The sequence below is a fragment of the Hordeum vulgare genome, chromosome 2H, assembly GCF_904849725.1.
Source record: "Hordeum vulgare subsp. vulgare chromosome 2H, MorexV3_pseudomolecules_assembly, whole genome shotgun sequence".
Taxonomy (NCBI): domain Eukaryota; kingdom Viridiplantae; phylum Streptophyta; class Magnoliopsida; order Poales; family Poaceae; genus Hordeum; species Hordeum vulgare.
Genome location: NC_058519.1, coordinates 204,312,007 through 204,330,570, shown reverse-complemented (window position 1 = coordinate 204,330,570; position 18,564 = coordinate 204,312,007). Strand labels below are relative to the sequence as shown.

Below are 18,564 nucleotides of genomic sequence, written 5' to 3'. Positions count from 1 at the left end.
ATAGCAATAGAATCAAACCCTGGGAAAAAATTGCTGGTTCATATAGATGGAAGTATTGTGTTACAAAAGCAATTAATGTGTCTGCTAGATGAAAAAGAGTGGGTCAATGATGATGTAAGTACCCTTACTCAAACAGAAAATGTTTCAATTTCCTAATATCTATTAGTAATGTATTTTTTGAATCTTCATTACAAGTGATCAATGCATATATATATATGTTGTATAAAGGACCAAATACATCTCCAGAATGACAATATTGTATATTTTGAGAGTCCTTTTGTTACCTCACTATTTAAACGTGATGGCGAGCATGGCATACAACAAGATAGTGCCTTTATGACAGAGCTTGTCAAAAAATATATGAAGCATGACATGGTAATATCCATAACTATAATTTACATGTTCTAGGTTTCAATTTTTTTTAAAAAAAACTAATTATCTTTATTATAGATTGAACTTCCAATAAATACGAACAACACACATTGGTATTTAGCCATTCTGAATACAAAAAAGAGTGAGATTCAAGTAGTGGACTCATTGTGCTGGAAGTTTGACCGAGAGGATCTCGCTATTCGGTTAGTTACAACACCAATTTAATTACTATATGTAAATGACATACATTCATTGTTCACTAATGTGTATCATTTCTGCTAACTATTTTTTTAGCTACGAGGAATACAATTTCATTTGGACCACCTTAAAAGTCATAACTTGGTAAGTGATGATTGGAAAGACGTTGATCTTACTGAATGGAAGATCACATAACAATTACAAAAGCCAATTCAAAAAGATAGTTCTTCATGTGGTTTGTTTATGGTCAAATTTATGGAATATTTTACGGTTGTTCTCTACCCTACACAATTACACAGGTATATATTTTCTTTCTTCAATATAAGAAGTATGTTAATTTTACAAAAACTATGCTATTTTTTAACATATACTAATATTTTTTTGTGTTGCACGGGAGATGATTACTTCTTTTAGGTATAAATTAGCCAACATACTATTATGTTGGAAAACAAACACTGCAGATATGACTACGAGCGTTGAACAAAGTGATGATGACACCCTGGGAGATGGTGATGATATTCAAATATTGGAAAGTCTAGATGATATAAAAGAATCAAAACCAAAAATCCCAGTATCTATTGAAAATAAATACAGATCATTGATATCTATTCTATCAAATATGAGCTTGAATGAGTTAACAGGTGCACTCTGTAGCTTCATTACGTCAATCAATTACACCGACATTTTAGAGTAAGTCATTTCAAATTAGTAATGCAATTGTATAACAACTTATTTTCTTAATGGTTTATTATCTTATATTTTCTCAATTGTTATCATCATCAGGAAAGTATGGGTCCAAAGTTCAAAGCCATATCAAATTAGCTTGTCTCTCAAAAAACTACAAGGAATGATAAAGGGTGATTTACCAATGGACAGAGATTGCTTTAATTTGGTTGTACGGAAGGTTATGTTTGATGACATCCAAACGGCAAAAGAAACTAATCGGTTGATAATGAAGCATTATCTTGATATGAAATTTTGGGTATGTTATTAAATTCATTATTTCCTTTTTTCTATATTCTTAATTTTTTAATCACCTTTCTAACCAATTATTTTTATGTACTAGATTACTACTGATTTTGGATGGCACCCAGATTTTCGTAAAAAGTTAGATGTGGAACAACTAGCAAATTATGTTTGTAGTTGGCCTGGTATCAAATATAATGTTTCAAACTGCAAATCGGTGAGAACACTTCTTTATACTTTGGACCATAAATTTTATTACATCTAATATATGTATCCTATCTCAGATCAATATTCGAGTACAATCGAATAATTATTTTGTTCTATTCACATTACATTTTTTATTATTACACCTATAATGTATATATCCTATTTCAGATCCATATTCCAGTACAATCCAACAATGATTTCAATCTATTCACATTGGTGAAAGATACCAGAACAGTGTATATTTTGGACCCTGCTCCAATTAATCCAATTTACAGATGCAACCCACTCGCAAAATATGTGCAGAAAAGTATATGGATTGCAGAACACTTACCAAAAGCAATGTCAAAAACATGCCCTGGGTCTAAATGGAACGAGAATATTCTCCTATGGCATCAAAAAATCCTAGATGATATTCCAGTTTACAACAGGTATTTTTGAATAGATGAATATTATATGGTGAGTATTTGTTGTTTTGAAAATGAATTTAAATTTAAATTACTAACATATGTATTCTTATATATATAAGGGAACTGTCTGGTTATATTGTTCCCCTGTTCATGTCCACACGGGAAGATGAAAGACCACATTTGCCATTTATAAAGGTAAATATCGCGACCGTATAGATCATTTAATATTATAATTACACATCTTATTTTGATGCCATTCGTTTATAAAAATAATGGTTGTACAGGATGGATATGAACTCAGAAAACTAATTTTGGGTCAACTATTAACATTCAAGGACAATGAATGTGAAGATAACATGCCTGCCAGTGTACTTGAATCCATCAGTTGTATCAGGAAAATTCAATTTAAATCTGGTAAAAATAGTACGATTTGGAAGATTTTGTAATAACAAATTCTTTTTTCAAGATTGATTGTTTGGTCGTACTAACTTCTACTTGCTCAAACAGGACGTGCATGCTATTTCTGAAAAAAGAAGCTTTGGATGGAATCTCTGGTGGTAGCTTTAGATAACTAGCAAATGAAAGGGCTTCTCATAATTCATTGGATATAGACCAGCTGGGTCAATTACATATAGTTAGTTGTAAATAACTTTGAGTTCCTAGCTTACAACGAAATCTAAACATGTACTTTTTATAACAGTATTCTGTGCTTGATGGTGTTCCTATGTATTGGTTCAAATTATCATGTTGTTTACTAGCAATTGCAGTGCTCTTATTATTTTATTTCTACAAATATGAGATTCAGTTTTTTTTTCCGACAAATATGGGCTTCAGATTGTTGTCTCATTGAGTGTGAGGGATGTATAAGCAAAAATAAACAGCGCAAAAAATTACAAATAAAATGTAATTTATCACAACAAAAATGTTTTCCTTTTAAATAAAATCTTGATTTTTTATTTCAGAAAACACCTTCTAAAAAAACCGTGCTTGCTGATAAAAAATACGCGTGGCATCGCGCCGGAAGTCCACGACAGTGTAGTCAGCGTCGGGGTGTACCCTGCCGATCAAGGGGATCACGGGGAGGCTGTCGTGGACTGGATCTTGTCCGAGTTGATAGACGGCTATTATTTATGTCCGAGTTGACAGATGGCTATTATTTATAGTTATAGCCTGCATGTGGATATGTAGTTGTTGTTCACTTTAGATACACTTTCGGAATATGGCCATGCATAGGGTGCATGCGACGAAGCATATGACCAGTACGAGTCCAAATCCTATTTAGATTCCTACGTAGGTCCAAAACCTACTTGGTAGCAGGCACAGTTGGTGCTACAGATAATTTGCCAGTCAAGCGTGTCTGTATACGAATCAGATTATATTGTACAACGACTCCAAGTCCTATTTAGATTCCTAAAGAAGTCCAAAACCTACTTAGGGACAGCCACGGTTGGTTCTACAAATACTATCTCCAGGTGATTGTTATCTTACACAATCCCAAGCCTTTGGTTCAATCAACATCTCAATTTCACACGTCGCCCTGTAGTACTTGCCTTCGTCAAGCCAGCTTTACAACAGCTTTACACCATGGTCCGGCCCATGTTCAAATTTGGCAGTTAATAGACCAATATATCCCTCTAGTAGCATATCTGTGAGTCCTTCCAGCTGAGACCATAGATTAGATTTCATTGGCATGCTTGCAGATCCTGATTCTCTCAAAAGCTCCATCACAAATGATGCCAGACTCCTGAAGCAACACAGAATCATGAAATAAATAAACTTTGGCATGCATTGTTCAAAACCTTAGGAATCCATCTATTTGCTGGCTAGCTTTGGTTGTTCTCAAGGAAATAAAGAGACATGATGAACTTGCAAATTATAAAAGCGCAAGAAGAACATTAAGAAAATAGTGGCGTAGAATTAGACAAAACCTGATATTTTTGCTTCTATAATTTGCTTTGCAAGGTCATAAAGGGATCCAAGAAGTTCATCTCTCCGTTCACAGTATTCTTGGGCTAGCACACCATAGTCCTACCCACGTTCAAATTTGGCAGTTAATAGACCAACAGCACAAGACGACAGATGACATTATTGCAAATCCTGATTCTCTCAAAAGCTCCATCACATATGATGCCAGACTCCTGAACCAACACAAAATCATGAAATAAGTAAACTTTGGCATGCATTGTTCAAACCTGAGAAATCCATCTATTTGCTGGCTAGCTTTGGTTGTTCGAATAGCACTGATACTGCTTAATCGTTGTTGCTGGTGCCACCTAAGATGCTGTGCCAACAACATAAATAGAACCTGGAAATATAAGAAATGTTCACTGCTTAAATGATCAAAACAGTGAACTTGCACATATAACATGATAATTTTCAATGGACCTTTTAGGGACCAAAACAACCACGAGAACACCATATTTATCATGCTCACCATGCTTTTGTTTAGTTAATTCATAGTTGAAATTGTCAATCAAAGTGGCCATTAGTTACCTTATAAGCTTGGCAGCATCTTCTGGACCAGGATTTGCAGCGTCTATTTTCCTCTTTCCATCAACAGAACCTGGAGGTTTCCACCATTCTTTGCAGGAAAGATTGTCTTTCCCATAGACTAAATGCTCCGTGCTTTGCAATCAGTGAAATTGTAGACACTTATATTCAATACTTTATATTGTTTTTGAGTCCATTTTGCTTGTTTAAGTATATATAACTTCATGGCATCCAATTTTACTTTAACATGCAATGCACTCAAAACAAAATATCATGTATGGCATTACAAATATTTATTTCTCTCATGCAGGAAAAAACTTGGGCCATAACCTAAAATCATGGATACTAAGGAAAAAAGAAGAAAGAGAGAAAGAGAGCGGTATCAACGAATGTCGAATGAAGAAAACAGGAGAAACTCAAAAAACGCCGTGAAGCCTATCAACAAAAGAAAGATTCAAGAAAGACAGCAGAACAGAAGGCAGCAAAAAGCGCACAAGAAAAACAAAGATATGAAAATATGAAACCAGAAAAGAAGAAAGCAAGAATGAAACAAATAGTAGCTCACCGTCAAATGAAACGGGACACACCATCCAAAGACTCAATAGCAATGGAGAATCCTGAATATATCGCAACTGAACAGGACGTCAGCACTTCTACATTTACTTCTAAATACAGGGATCATGTGGCAGTAGGAAAAAGGCAAGCGTTGCTACACCGTCGTAACGAAGAATTCACAAAAAGACGGAAACAAACTATTTCCATATCATCAAAAGAAGATGCTTCAATGACGGGAAACTGCAATGAAAACAACCAAACTCTAGAGTAGCCACAAGTCATGATTTATGGTAATAATCCCAAATTAATACTCACATTCCAAGTCAATACAAATATGTCTATACAACTAACCATCTATTCTGGACAGACATCCACTCCCCAATGTTTCCAAGCATAAGAGAAACAGATGCACGAACAGAAGTGGATTTATGGCCAAACATACCCTCCTCCAACGTGCTTGCAACAATCAAAGATGTGGAAGCACGAAACAATCATTATGCAATGATGGTCACTGTAAGTTCTTAAATTATATATAAATATTTTAAAATAATAACATTTAATAAATGATGATAAATTATTAAATAGGTGATGATGGAATCATATATGAGCAAGAAGCAAGTATTATGGAAATAGATGCCGCGATAAAATCAATCTACAACGACGATCTCGGTAATGTTATCAATTACATATATGTTATTAGGCAATACAAACAAAATATATAATCAAAAATTACAACACAGGTAATGATGGAGTCATATATGAAGAAGACACGGACGAAGATGAATACGTGTTCACCGGTGAAGGTATGCTTTAAACAATTATTACTATAAATTTGCACAATTATAATAGTACTTACTAAATTTTATATGTTGCATATCAAACCAGAGTGGGATGGAGAAATGGAAATTGAAATCATAGAAGATGAGGAAAGTCTCAATCCTGATCCATATGATTTCGTCTACAACAACATACCAACAAGCACAAACGTTCTCGAAAAAGAAGAAGATTGCAGATTCTGCAATGCAACCAAATTCAAGTATGAAACTAAGGGTTTATGCTGTAGAAAAGGACAGATAAGACTAGCCAATCCCAATATACCACCTGAACTAATGAGACTTTGGACAAGCAATGAGTCTGATGCACGACATTTTCGACAAAATATAAGATTTTTTAATGGGCACTTCTCATTTACAACTCTATATTGTCAACTTGACAAAGACACGACTGACATGCGAACGGCTGGTATTTACACCTTTCAAGCACATGGTCAAATATATCACAACATACATTCATTTGGTAATAGTCGCTCGGATCCAGAGCATCTACAACTATACTTCTACGATGATGATCCAAGCTTAGAGCATCGATACCGCCGTTGTCGTGACGAAATGTACGAGCAAGACAAGCATATGATTGGCATAATAACAAACATCCTATGCGATAACCCGTACTCTCAGCAGTTTAGGAGTTTGGGACAAGCCGAACACCTTGAGGACTACAGACTCGTCTTAAACCTTGACCAAAGATTGGACCAAAGAACATACAATGAGCCAATCAATTCTGAGGTAGCTGCAGTGTGGATTGAAGGAAATGAAAGAGAAGATACTTATGACAGAAATGTAATATTACATGGGAACAATAACGAAAAAGAGCACATTCGGTCATATTACGGGTGCTATGATCCGTTATCGTACCCTCTATTCTTTCCAAGAGCTGAACTGGGTTGGCATAGGAAAATCCCAAAGAGGGAAACACGAGACAAAGATATTGGTGCTGATAATATCAGTAATGACGATGATCTAGGTAAGAAATTCATATACTATTATATTCAAAATTCAATTTTCATACAATATTACCTACTCAACTAACTTTTTATATTGCAATGTTTGCACAGACTCAATCAGTGGCCTATGGGTAACCATGAGAGAATACTACTGCTATAAATTTCATACACGACCAGGCATATTCAACCCAATTTTACATGGCAGACGGCTTTTTCAGCAGTTTGTTGTAGACACATATATCAAGATTGAAAGCTCCAGACTTGACTACATCTGGCATAATCAAAAGAAAATAAGAGCGGATCTATACCAAGGCCTTCTAGACAGCATTCAAGCTGGACAACATAATGCAGATGCAGTCGGAAAACAGAGAATTCTAGCCTCATAATTTATTGGAGGGCCACGAGACAAACTTCGTCGGTATCTAGATGCTATAGCATTGGTTAGAAAATATGGAAAGTCGGACGTATTCCTAACAATGACCTGCAATCCCAATTGGGAGGAGATCACAAGTGAACTAGAGAATGGACAAACACCACAAGATCGTCCAGACATTGTCGTTCGTGTTTTTAGGGAAAAATTACAAGAAATGAAGAAGCAACTATTTGAAAAGTCAATTCTTGGAAAAGTTCAAGCATATACATATGTAGTAGAATTCCAAAAGAGGGGATTACCGCATGCTCACTTTTTGCTTATCATGACTGGAAAATACAAATACACATGTCCGGAGCAGTATGACAGAATCATCTCCGCCGAGCTCCCTAACAAGCACAAGTACCCAGAGCTATACAAAATGGTGATCAAACATATGATGCATGGTCCTTGTGGTGCATTGAATAAACTTTGTCCATGCACAAAAAATCGCCCATCATGCAAGAACAATTATCCAAGGCCATTCAACGAAACCACAATTCAAGGCAAGGACTCCTACTGTAGTGCCCAGATGTAAACCTTGCCATATTTGGAACCTAGCTCATGTGGGTCCACCTTGTCATGCTATGAGAGAGCCCATGCTCATTATTTCATGTGATGTCACCTTATTATTTTTCTCTTCCTTTGCATGCATGCATTCCATATCATACCATGTGTTCTTGTTGTTGCATTGTGTTCTTGTGATTTCATGTGTTGCCTTGTGATGATGTGCATGTGGTGTATAGCTTGTGTGGGGTGATGCATGTGATAGTATTTGAATAGGTTTCAAACCATCCTCCCTCTCTCTCTAAATTCTACTCTATGTCAAGATGCACTTCTTCCTTTCCCCTTTTAAAAATGCTCATGTGTTAGCTTTGAATTGTGGTGGATGAGAGATGTGAATTGCTGGTTTTGAATGGGTGTTTTAAAGGTGCATAAAATTACAAAACAGATCAACTAATGCTGTTTTGTAAAATACTTACTTGCTCCTAAATTCTTGTTCTTATTTTTATTGAATAGGTCTTGATTTTCCATGTCCACGGATGTGCTTGTGTTATTTTTATCACTTGTATACTTCCTTGGGCATTTCTTTCTCCCCTAATTATTTCTGTAAATAGGAAACCAAAAGGGAAAAGGTTTTTCCCTTATCTGCCGCCCTCGTGGGCTGGCTCCCGCGCAGGCGTGGCCCATCTACCCCCTCCCTCGCGCATAGGAGCCCAGTCCCACGACGCCTCCCTCCTTCTTTCTGACGCCGTCCCCCCGCGCACCTTCTTTCCGTCAGTAGCCGAGAGACCGAGAGAGTTGACGCCGTTGCACAAACGTCGAGGGGCCCCATATAACCTGGGCGTCCGTGCTCCCCCTCGCCTAGGGTTCCTCTCCATTCCCTCCTGCCGCCGCCATCCCTCTTCTGCCCCTCCATCTCTCCCTTCCTCCCCAAGGTAAGCTTCTGTAGGAGCTACAGACAGAGTAGACAGCAGCTCCTCGCCGGCGTCCGCCGCGCCCCCATCTCCGTTCGCCGTCGTCGCCATGTCCGGGAGCTCGGGGTGGATCCCCGCGATCCATTCCTGGCGCTAGGAGCCCCGGGGACCCACCACACCGACGGGGCCGAGCTCGTCTTCGCCGCGGCCACGGTGCCCTCCTTCCTCTACTTCAGCAGCAACAGATCTTCCTCGTCGTCGTTCTTCTACACCACCGGCGCTTCTTCCTCCACAGATCGGCCCCCCCTTCCTTCCCAAGGTGAGGCCGCACCTCCCCCTTCCTTCCTCCTCCGTAGTTCAGCCCGGATCCGATGGTGCGTGTGCGTTCTCTCTGATCAGCAGCAGAAGTAGAGGTTGATGTGGTCGTGGTGCAGTGTGTGTAGATGAGCGTTGTGGTGTGTTGCGCAGAGGGGTGCGTCCTTCCCCCCTCGTGATAGCAGCTGCAGCAGCAGGGCACGTTGTTCTTCCCTGTCGCGAGTTCTCTGCCGAGCAGCAGCAACAGCAGTTCGTGTATGTGGATGTTGTGGTGGTCTCAGCGTTGCAGAGTAGAAGGGGAACCCTCCCCGCGTAGCCGCCGAGCAGCAGCAGTAGTTGGGTCCTTCGATGGTGCAGGCAGATACCAGCAGCAGTAGCCGAGCGCAGCGCTGGCTTCTTTCCCCGCAGTGCGCGCAGTTCTGCACCGGCGAGTGCACCGACGCCTCTCTGTTTGCAGAGAAGGTGCCCTTTTGTTTCTGCTTCTTACCTAGCGCAGAACCCCCCTTAGAGCAGTAGCCCCCTTTCTAGCCGAGTGGTGCGAGCGTCGCGCCTCCACCATAGGGATATTGGGTTCGATTCCCTCGGCGCCCCTTTTGTTTCTTTTGCATGGTGTCTCAGCACAATAGCCGCAGGGGTAGACCATACCTTGTATGCACCCTCTTTGTAGTCGAACCAGTGACTTGCAGCAGAGCGGTGAGGCTTTGTGTGTTGTGCATGTTGGAACCAGGGGCACAGGGGTTCGAATCCCAGGGTGCCCCCTTTTTATTTTTCCTTCATGCTATATTATTTTTCCCCTTCTTTGCTTGTTGCCATGCTTGTGCCACAATCCATAGATGACTTGGCATTTATTTTTACCCTTTGCTGCTATAAGAAGTGCCATATGATGTGTGCATGTGTGTGTTCATGTGAGAAGTGCATGTGTGTGTGAGTGTGTGTGGTGAAGCTAGCCTAAGTGAGTGTGTAGAGGCACTTGTGTCATGTGAGAAGTGCATGTTGTAGTGTGATAGGGTTTGAGTGCATATATATCTTGTGGTGCATGTGGTGTGAGGAACACCCCCCACATGAACATAGTTCATGTGCACCTAAGTTTGTGAGCATGTGTTTGTGGTGGATGAGCTCCCTACTTGAGTGATCTAAATAGATGCAATATTTAGTGTTGTCCAAGAACATGTTTGATGTGTGTAGTGGAGTGGATGTGTGTGTGTGGGACACCCCACCTTTGCAAGCAAAACTATGCACCTTCACATGTCCCTATGTGAGAGGGCATGGTGATTTGTATGTGTGGATAGCTTGGTAGAACATGACACAAACATGGGGTTCAAACCCCCATGTCACTTTGTCATTGTGCACCTGAGCTCAACCATGTAGTAGTTGATATAGTGAAACTACATGAAATGATGCACTATTCACTAGGCATGATTTGGAGTAGTTTCCTCTTCCTTAATTTGTGGTCACTTGTTCCAAGTAAGTGCCCACATATTATATATGATTTTGTGGTAGAATTTCCCAAGGAATCCAGTGGTGAAGTTAGTTTTACCATCAGGATACTTTCTGGAGTTAACATATTCAGATGTGTTGCAAGTTTGCTCTTTGTTTCCATGGAATAGGTTGAGCCCAAGGGCATGAGCTTTTGTGTGGTAGTAGTAGGGGTTTTGCTCTACACCATAGTGGTGTCATTTATCTCTTGGTGTTACTTGTGTGCAAGTCATGCCTAGACAAAGTGGGCATGTGGCTGAAATTCCAGCTTAGTGAAAATCTGGAATTTTCACTAAGTCTGAGAATCTGGAAATATTTTCTTCTCCTGTAGATGAGGTTGTGCTGGTCATTGTGTTGTGATCTAGCCTTAGTTAAGTGCTAGGAATTTGGACCTGATATGTTTGTGAAGCTCCCTGTCAAATTTCATCCCATTTGGAGTCCTGTAGGTTATGTTTTGGCTGCTGTCAAAAACCTTCAGAGCAAAGACAGAAAGTCAGGTGCAGGAATTTTCACTAAGTCCCTCAGATCTGATGGTTTTGGGAAAGTTTGCAGCCTTGTATCTTCCTGTGCTTAATTCCTTTTTGTGTGATTCTTGCTTGTGCTGGTAGTATTATTGGCTAGCTACAGCCACATATATAATTTGTCATATTTGAAGGGCTGTAGCTATGTTGCATGTAGCTCACAAAGTGCTAAGATGCAGATTATGGCAGATTATGTAGTTTTGTCATATTGATGATTGTGAGTGCTTAGTTGTTGTTGTGGTGTTCTTCCTTGATCCAATCCATTCATGTTGGGTTGTTATATGTCTTGGCAACCTGGTAATACCAGATTTGTGCCATTTGATGTGTGGTGTTGATTTTGACATGTAGGGCTTCATATCTTGTTTCATAGATTCCCGTTGATCCGTAGCTCCGATTGTATTGTTCTTTATATGGTTTTGCATCGTTTTCTTGAGAAGCATCTGATCGTATCATTCTCGTGCATGTCAAAATAGCTTACGGTACAGTTCTGTCCAGAAACTTGTAATAGCTTCTTTTGCTTGTGCTAGTGATAGAAGTAGTGATGCATGCTCATTTTTCATCTCATGCATCATGTGCTTGTTGCATCTTGAGGTGCTGTTGTTCATTGGATGTTATTATTATGTTGGGTAGCACCGGGATCGGAGAACGAGTACGTGGATTCGGGAGAGTACGTGCAGGACGATCAAGAACCATTCCAAGCTGAGGATATCACAGGCAAGATGATATGACCTTGATTCCATCTCTAGACTTGTTATGCTAGTTTGCGTTTCCATGTCATATTGCTTGCTGCTTACCACTGAGTTATATTGCCTCCTGATATGCCATGAACCCAAACACTGATCCCTTCCTAGCAAACTTGGATGGCTAAGTAGGCTTTGCTCAGCTACTAATGTTAGCGTTGCTAGATGCAGGTGCTTTGACTCATGTGATAACATGAGCTTGATATCATTATCTTAAATGTTGTTATTTAATTAATGCACCTATATACTTGGTAAATGACGGAAGGCCTAGCCTTTTGCTGGGTGCTTTGTTCCGTTATTGCCGCCTTAGTTACCGGCTACCGGTGTTTGATTCCATAATGATCGCTCCTAACACGTTCGGGGTTGTTATGGGGACCCCTTCGATAAATCGCGTAGTGCTAAGGCTTGTCCGGCAGGACCCAACATTGGTTTTAATCTGCTGATCACATAATAATCTGCATAGGGAATAGCTACCCCGAGGAATTTAATCAACAACCCGGGCCAGTGCTCCTCATGAGTGTTGGCCCCACCTGAGCGATGTTCGGGGCCCCACTGGTCACCAAGAGGTTTAGCCATCCCGACGTCTAGCTCATCCGTCGTGTCGTGAGACTGAGATACACGGCTCTTATTAGGGTCTTCGACACGACGGGAGGTCCTGCTAGCCTTGCCTTACCTTAGCGGTATATCTTGCGTATAGGAATCCCAGTGAAGCTTTGGTTTCCCCCAGAGTTGAGGTTTTCCTCTAAGAAATTCGACGAGATCACGAGATTCGTGATAGAGGATGACTTTGCGGCATGTGTACGTTTGTGATGGACTACTTGGAGCACCCCTGCAGGGTTTAATCTTTCGGAAAGCCGTGCCCGCGGTTATGTGGCAACTTGGAATATCTTGTTAACATCCGGTATTAGATAACTTAAACATAATCTAATAAAATTGCCAACTGTGTGCGTATCCGTGACTGTCCCCTCGAAGATCTCTCTTCGGTCGGGAACACGGTGGGGTTATGAATGTCGTAGGTAGGTGTTCAGGATCACTTAGTGATCAAGTAATTGTCGACCGCTAGAATAGTCCACCTTCATAAAATGCTATGTAAGATAGCCACCAAATCAAGCTTAGGATGTTGCAACCTTATACGCTTCACCTTATCCTACCTAATAACTTGACTAGTTCAGGCACCAAGGTCTTAGATTGCTGAGTCCCCGTGGCTCACGGATTCCTCCAAATCCCAACAGGTTCAGGTACCCCAGAGACAGATGATCCCGACGGCACTCAGCTGACGTGGCAGTACGACGAGGAGACAGACCGCCTTTACGTGAACTATCTAGAAGATTGAGGCGTGGTCGTGAACGTGGGCCTGCAGGCAGGATAGCATAGCATTTCTATGTTCTGTAGTCCGTAGCGGAACTACCTTGGTTGTATGTGTGATGTACTCTGAGATATTTATGAGAAGGCAATTGAATCCCTGATTGTCTATCTTTATTATTATGTATGTGCTGTGTTACCTGTTTGCGAAACGCTTAAGATGCGCTTCTTTCCTATTCGGGGCCTCGATCCCTAGATCGGAAAGGACCGCATCTTGGTCGTTACACCTACCCAATATATAGGAGACGCAATGACGGGAGGTATGAAATGGTCTGAAAATGCACATTGGATAACAGGTGGGTGGTTCCTTACAATCCCTATCTTTTAAGGATGTTCAACTGTCACATAAATGTTGAGATATGCTCAAGCATTAAAGCCATTAAGTACCTCTTCAAGTACATCTACAAGGGTCATGACCGAGCTTCTGTATCTATAACTGACAATACAAACAAAGTCGAAATCGACGAGATTAAGCAATACAGAGACGCGCGGTGGGTGACACCTCCTGAAGCATTGTGGAGAATATATGGCTTCGAACTAAGAAAAATGCACCCACCAGTCCTGCAACTTCAGCTACATCTCCCAAACATGCACATGGTTTCATATCATAGCATGGAAAAATACAGAATGTTATCGACCGTGAAGGCACGGAATGATCAATGTTGACTGCATACTTTGAAGCAAACAGCTTATATGAGAAAGCACGAGGCATACTATATAGAGAGTTTCCAGAACATTATACTTGGCAAAGTCAAGGGAAGTTTTGGAAACAGAGGAAGCAAGTCACTGTATTCCAGGTCGGCAAGATAGTATCGGCACACCCAGCTGAAGGAGAACGATACTATCTTCGAGTCCTCCTAAACCACGTGACAGGGGCCACAAGCTTCAAAGACCTACGAACAGTAAATGGACAAGTAATGCCAACCTTTCGAGAAGCAGCATAAAAAGAGGTCTCATTGAGGCAGATAGCACATTGGATGACTGCATGACAGAAGCAGAATTGTTTCAAATGCCATCATCGCTACGAAGACTATTCGCAACAATCTTGGTTTTTTGCGAGCCCAGCGACGTACGTAGCCTCTGGAACAAACACCTTGAGGCAATGTCAGAGGACTATAGTAGAAATTGCAAATGCAAACACACCGTCGAACAAATGGTTTTGAAAAACATCAGAGGCATGTTGCACTCAATGGGGAAAGACATAGAATCGTATCCTCTTCCGGAGATAGACCAACAACACGAGACGACATATGACATACCAAGGGAGATCATGGAGGAGACCTCCATCGAGGTGGACCATGAGGACACATCTTTGCATAAGAACCTAAACAACAAGCAGAGCGAGGCCTACGACGAAATCCTAGCAGCAATTGACCACCAAAGAGGTGGTATATTCTTTGTTGATGGACCTGGAGGCACGGGAAAAAACATTTCTTTATAGGGCGCTCTTGGCCACAATACGCCGGCAAGGCAATATTGCTGTGGCGACAACCACTTCCGGCGTTGCTGCTTCAATAATGCCCGGAGGGAGGACCGCACACTCAAGGTTCAAGATTCCACTCAAAATAGACGATGGGGATATTTGTGGATTCACAAAACAGAGTGGGACAGCCAAGCTACTCAAAGCAGCATCGCTAATAATCTGGGATGAAGCATCTATGACCAAGAGGCAAACGGTGGAGGCCCTGGACAAAAGCATGCGGGACATAATGGACAGACCAGAACTTCCGTTCGGTGGAAAAACAATCATATTTTGAGGGGATTTTAGGCAAGTGTTGCCTGTTGTGCGAAAGGGAACAAGAGCACAGATGGTAGATGCATCACTACGAAGGTCCCAGCTTTGGAATTCAATGCGTCAATTGAAGCTTGTGCGCAACATGAGGGCTCAAAACGACAAGTGGTTTGCAGAATACTTACTACGCATTGGAAACGGAACCGAGGAGACAAATGAAGATGGTGAAATACTACTGCCTACAAGTATATGTGTTCCAAAAAAGACGGATGACAATAGCTTGGATAGGCTCATCGACAATGTCTACCAAACGGACAATGCTTCCCTAAAAGATCCAAGTACATCACGTCAAGAGCAATTTTATCCACAAGGAACGATTCTGTAGACAGAATCAACCTAAAAATGATTGATCGCTTCCAGGGGGAGGAGATGGTATACCACAGCTTCGATTCAGTAGAAGACGACCCACATAACTACTATCCACCAGAGTTCCTAAACACTCTCACCCCAAATGGACTGCCTCCACATATGTTGAAGCTCAAAAAAAATTGTCCAATCATACTACTCAGGAACATCGACCGTGCTAATGGACTATGCAACGACACAAGGTTGGTCGTACGCAGCTTTCTAAAAAATACAATTGACGCAGAGATTGTGGTGGGACAGCACTCTGGAATGCGAGTTTTCCTGCCTCGAATACCATTATGCCCCTCTGACGATGACATGTTCCCGTTCAGTTTCAAGAGGAAACAGTTTCCGATCAGGCTAAGTTTTGCAATGACAATAAAAAAATCACAAGGTCAGACAATACCGAATGTCGACGTCTACCTTCCTGAACTGGTTTTCTCACATGGTCAACTATATGTAGCGCTTTCTAGAGCAACAACGACATCAAACATTAAGGTACTAGCAGGTACGCATGATGTGAACAACCAGAAGAAAAAAAACACCGGTACAATCAACAAATGCACAAAGGTAAAGAAGGATAAGAAGACGAGTACAAGCGAGACCTATACGAAAAATATTGTCTACAAGGAAGTCCTCACCAAATAGGTAATGCTTAGGATAAACTAAAGTGTTTATATTTCACATTGCATTGCTTATCACATACGCTAGCCTGACCATTTGTCCAAGGTATGAAGTTGTCGATCAAAAACATGCTGAAACAAACCTGAAAGCTAACCTTTTTCATAGGACCTATTTTCTGCGACGGCAACCTCCAGATCTGACAATGGGCATGAAGGAATTCATTAGAGAGGTGTCAGAGAGAAGATGAAGAGGATGATGTGATGTGCGTGGAGATGGCAGCTTGATGAGGCTGGGTGATGGAGGTGTTAAGGACAGCGGCGACATGCCGGAGGGATCGGGAAAAGTTGATAGATGAGATATACGGTCAAGGAACGATAGCTATGTGTCGAGTCTGGACTACTCACGAGAGAAAAAAAGGACTACGATGAATAGTAGGAGTATTTTTTTTAGTCTTTTGCGTTCAGTTTTTTTCTAAGACATTATGAGCCTCTTGAAACTCTGCACCACCTGCATGTATATATAATATATATACTGTTCCTGAACTTTGTTCATAAACAGCTTAACACAATTGTAAATATATTGAGGAGGTTCTCTGCCACTTAAGACTGGACATATGCTTAAATGGAAGATGCTATCATCATGTGGTTACTTGAGCAAGTTGATATCAGTGCGCATCATGATATATGTTTCAAGGATAACTAGAAGTGGTCAATAGGATACCTCAGACATCCCGCTCTGTGTCCATAAAGACCCATGTTCTTTGCATATGACTGAGCACATCCAATTTGGTGTCCATCTTCAAGGAATATATGGATTGCATTGCCATCTCTCTCTGGATCACTGCTAGCAAATCCTTGGTATGCCATTTCAAAAAATGGGAAATGGTTATTCAACTATAGAAACCCAAGAGTGAGATATGTAAACCCTTAACTGTTAGCAAGGAACTAAGCTTTTATGGCTAAACAGTACCAAACAGAAGTACTGAAATGATCTGTTGATTGTGAGTGGTTTGAAACCAACACTTTCCATATCAATGTTTGTGTGCAATAACCATCTAGCCACAGACTACATCGGTTATCTACAAGACAAACAGTTTCAGACATTTACGCACTAACAGTTTCAGTTAACTATTTTTCAGACTAAAGCAATTTCAGTAACTGCTTCTCTGACTAATAACAGTTTCAACAAACTGGTTCAAACACAATCAGATTAGCACCCCAATAAGATACAACCTCAAGGATCATGGGCCTGCATCATGTAGTTCATAAAAAAAATTCAAGCAAGACTATCGATTCAGCTCCCCATCATCACCACACAAACACATTCAGAAACTTGCATGAACTGTATATCTACAAAATTACCGTTAGAAAAAATATTGATATGTAGTCTGCATAAAAGATAAGGATAAGAAACTATAGATTCTTCCCGCAAACAAAAACTATAAAGCCAACTATGTTGAGCCGGGTGCATCTCAAATACTCAATCTTATCGGACATGCATCCCATCTGCAACAAGATATATCTTTCCTTGGCGACGATGACAAAGATAAAATAGCCAGTATATCTTTCGGTGCGTATGCAAGTTCCTAGGTATCCATCAAATTGGGATTGGAGCATGGCCAGTTTAAATCTTTTCACGTGCACAACAACTCAATTGCTAAAATTAATTCATAGTGCTACAGAACTTTTACTCTATAGATTGATCAGCACATTTTCTGCCTTCAAGAATCTCACAAGACTACTTGTGTTCTCGATGAATAATATAGTCAGTGGCAAACTGAAATAAACAGCAGTTCAACATGATGCGGGGATGGATATGGAGCATCCAGTGGCTGAGCTTGTTCCTAGGCAGCCATGGCGGCTCTGCATCAGGAGAGCACGAAAGGGAGGAGAGGGAGAAGGAGGTCCGACGGCTCGACCGAGCGCACACAACGGAGAGACTCGGCGACACGGAGCTCCTGCAGAAAACAAAGAGACACGAACTGAGAGAGGGAGAGTTGCAGAGGAGCAGGAAGGAAACAGGGGGGCGACGAACAGGTAAGAAACAGTGGCTCACCGGCGTCGGTCTTCTCCGCGTGGGACTTGGGCTGTATTGTATCTCCGACCGCTCGCGCCTCACCTTAGTCAGCGGTGACGGGATCTGGCACCTCTCCCTGAATCGAATCGAAGCGGGATCGAGCCCAGTCCCTGCTGCAGATCGCCGCCGGGGTCGAGCCCACTCTGGGTCGAGCATGCGGGAGATGGCCGCCTTCGCTCGACGGACACTCCGATGCGTAAACAAGAGCTGGCATGCATCCTGGGCGAGGATGCCGGGACACGCTCGGGAGATGGGGGATCTGGGAGGAGGATTAGATCACCGCGGGGGGTGGCTGGTCCGAGCTCTTGGAGAAGGAAATGGTGGGATCTCGGAGGAGAGGTGTGCTTCGCTGAGATTGGGAATATCTATCTGATCAGGAGGAGAGGTGAGCACACACGTCCACTACCTGGGTCCCAAGCACCGCTACCACATCATTTTTTTTGGTCGAGTCTTCTCTTTCTATCGATCACACACATGGAAATGGCCCGGAAGTTGCATCAGAATATGC

At 41.4% G+C, this 18,564-nt stretch overlaps 1 long non-coding RNA gene across 4 annotated transcripts; it reads right to left on the bottom strand.

The window, feature by feature from the left end:
- Positions 1-3,414: 3,414 nt before the first annotated feature.
- LOC123425850 lies at positions 3,415-18,403 on the bottom strand. 4 transcript variants are annotated; one of them, XR_006621917.1, is made up of 7 exons: positions 18,036-18,403; positions 16,701-17,937; positions 16,135-16,176; positions 4,644-4,775; positions 4,343-4,455; positions 4,079-4,178; positions 3,415-3,894 (listed from the first exon to the last, which is right to left on the bottom strand). It is a non-coding gene; the product is annotated as an uncharacterized LOC123425850 (long non-coding RNA). The 4 variants fall into 4 exon arrangements; XR_006621915.1 differs by lacking the exon at positions 16,135-16,176 and having other exon boundaries at positions 16,701-17,961; positions 18,036-18,402; XR_006621914.1 differs by lacking the exon at positions 16,135-16,176 and having other exon boundaries at positions 18,036-18,401.
- Positions 18,404-18,564: the final 161 nt, after the last annotated feature.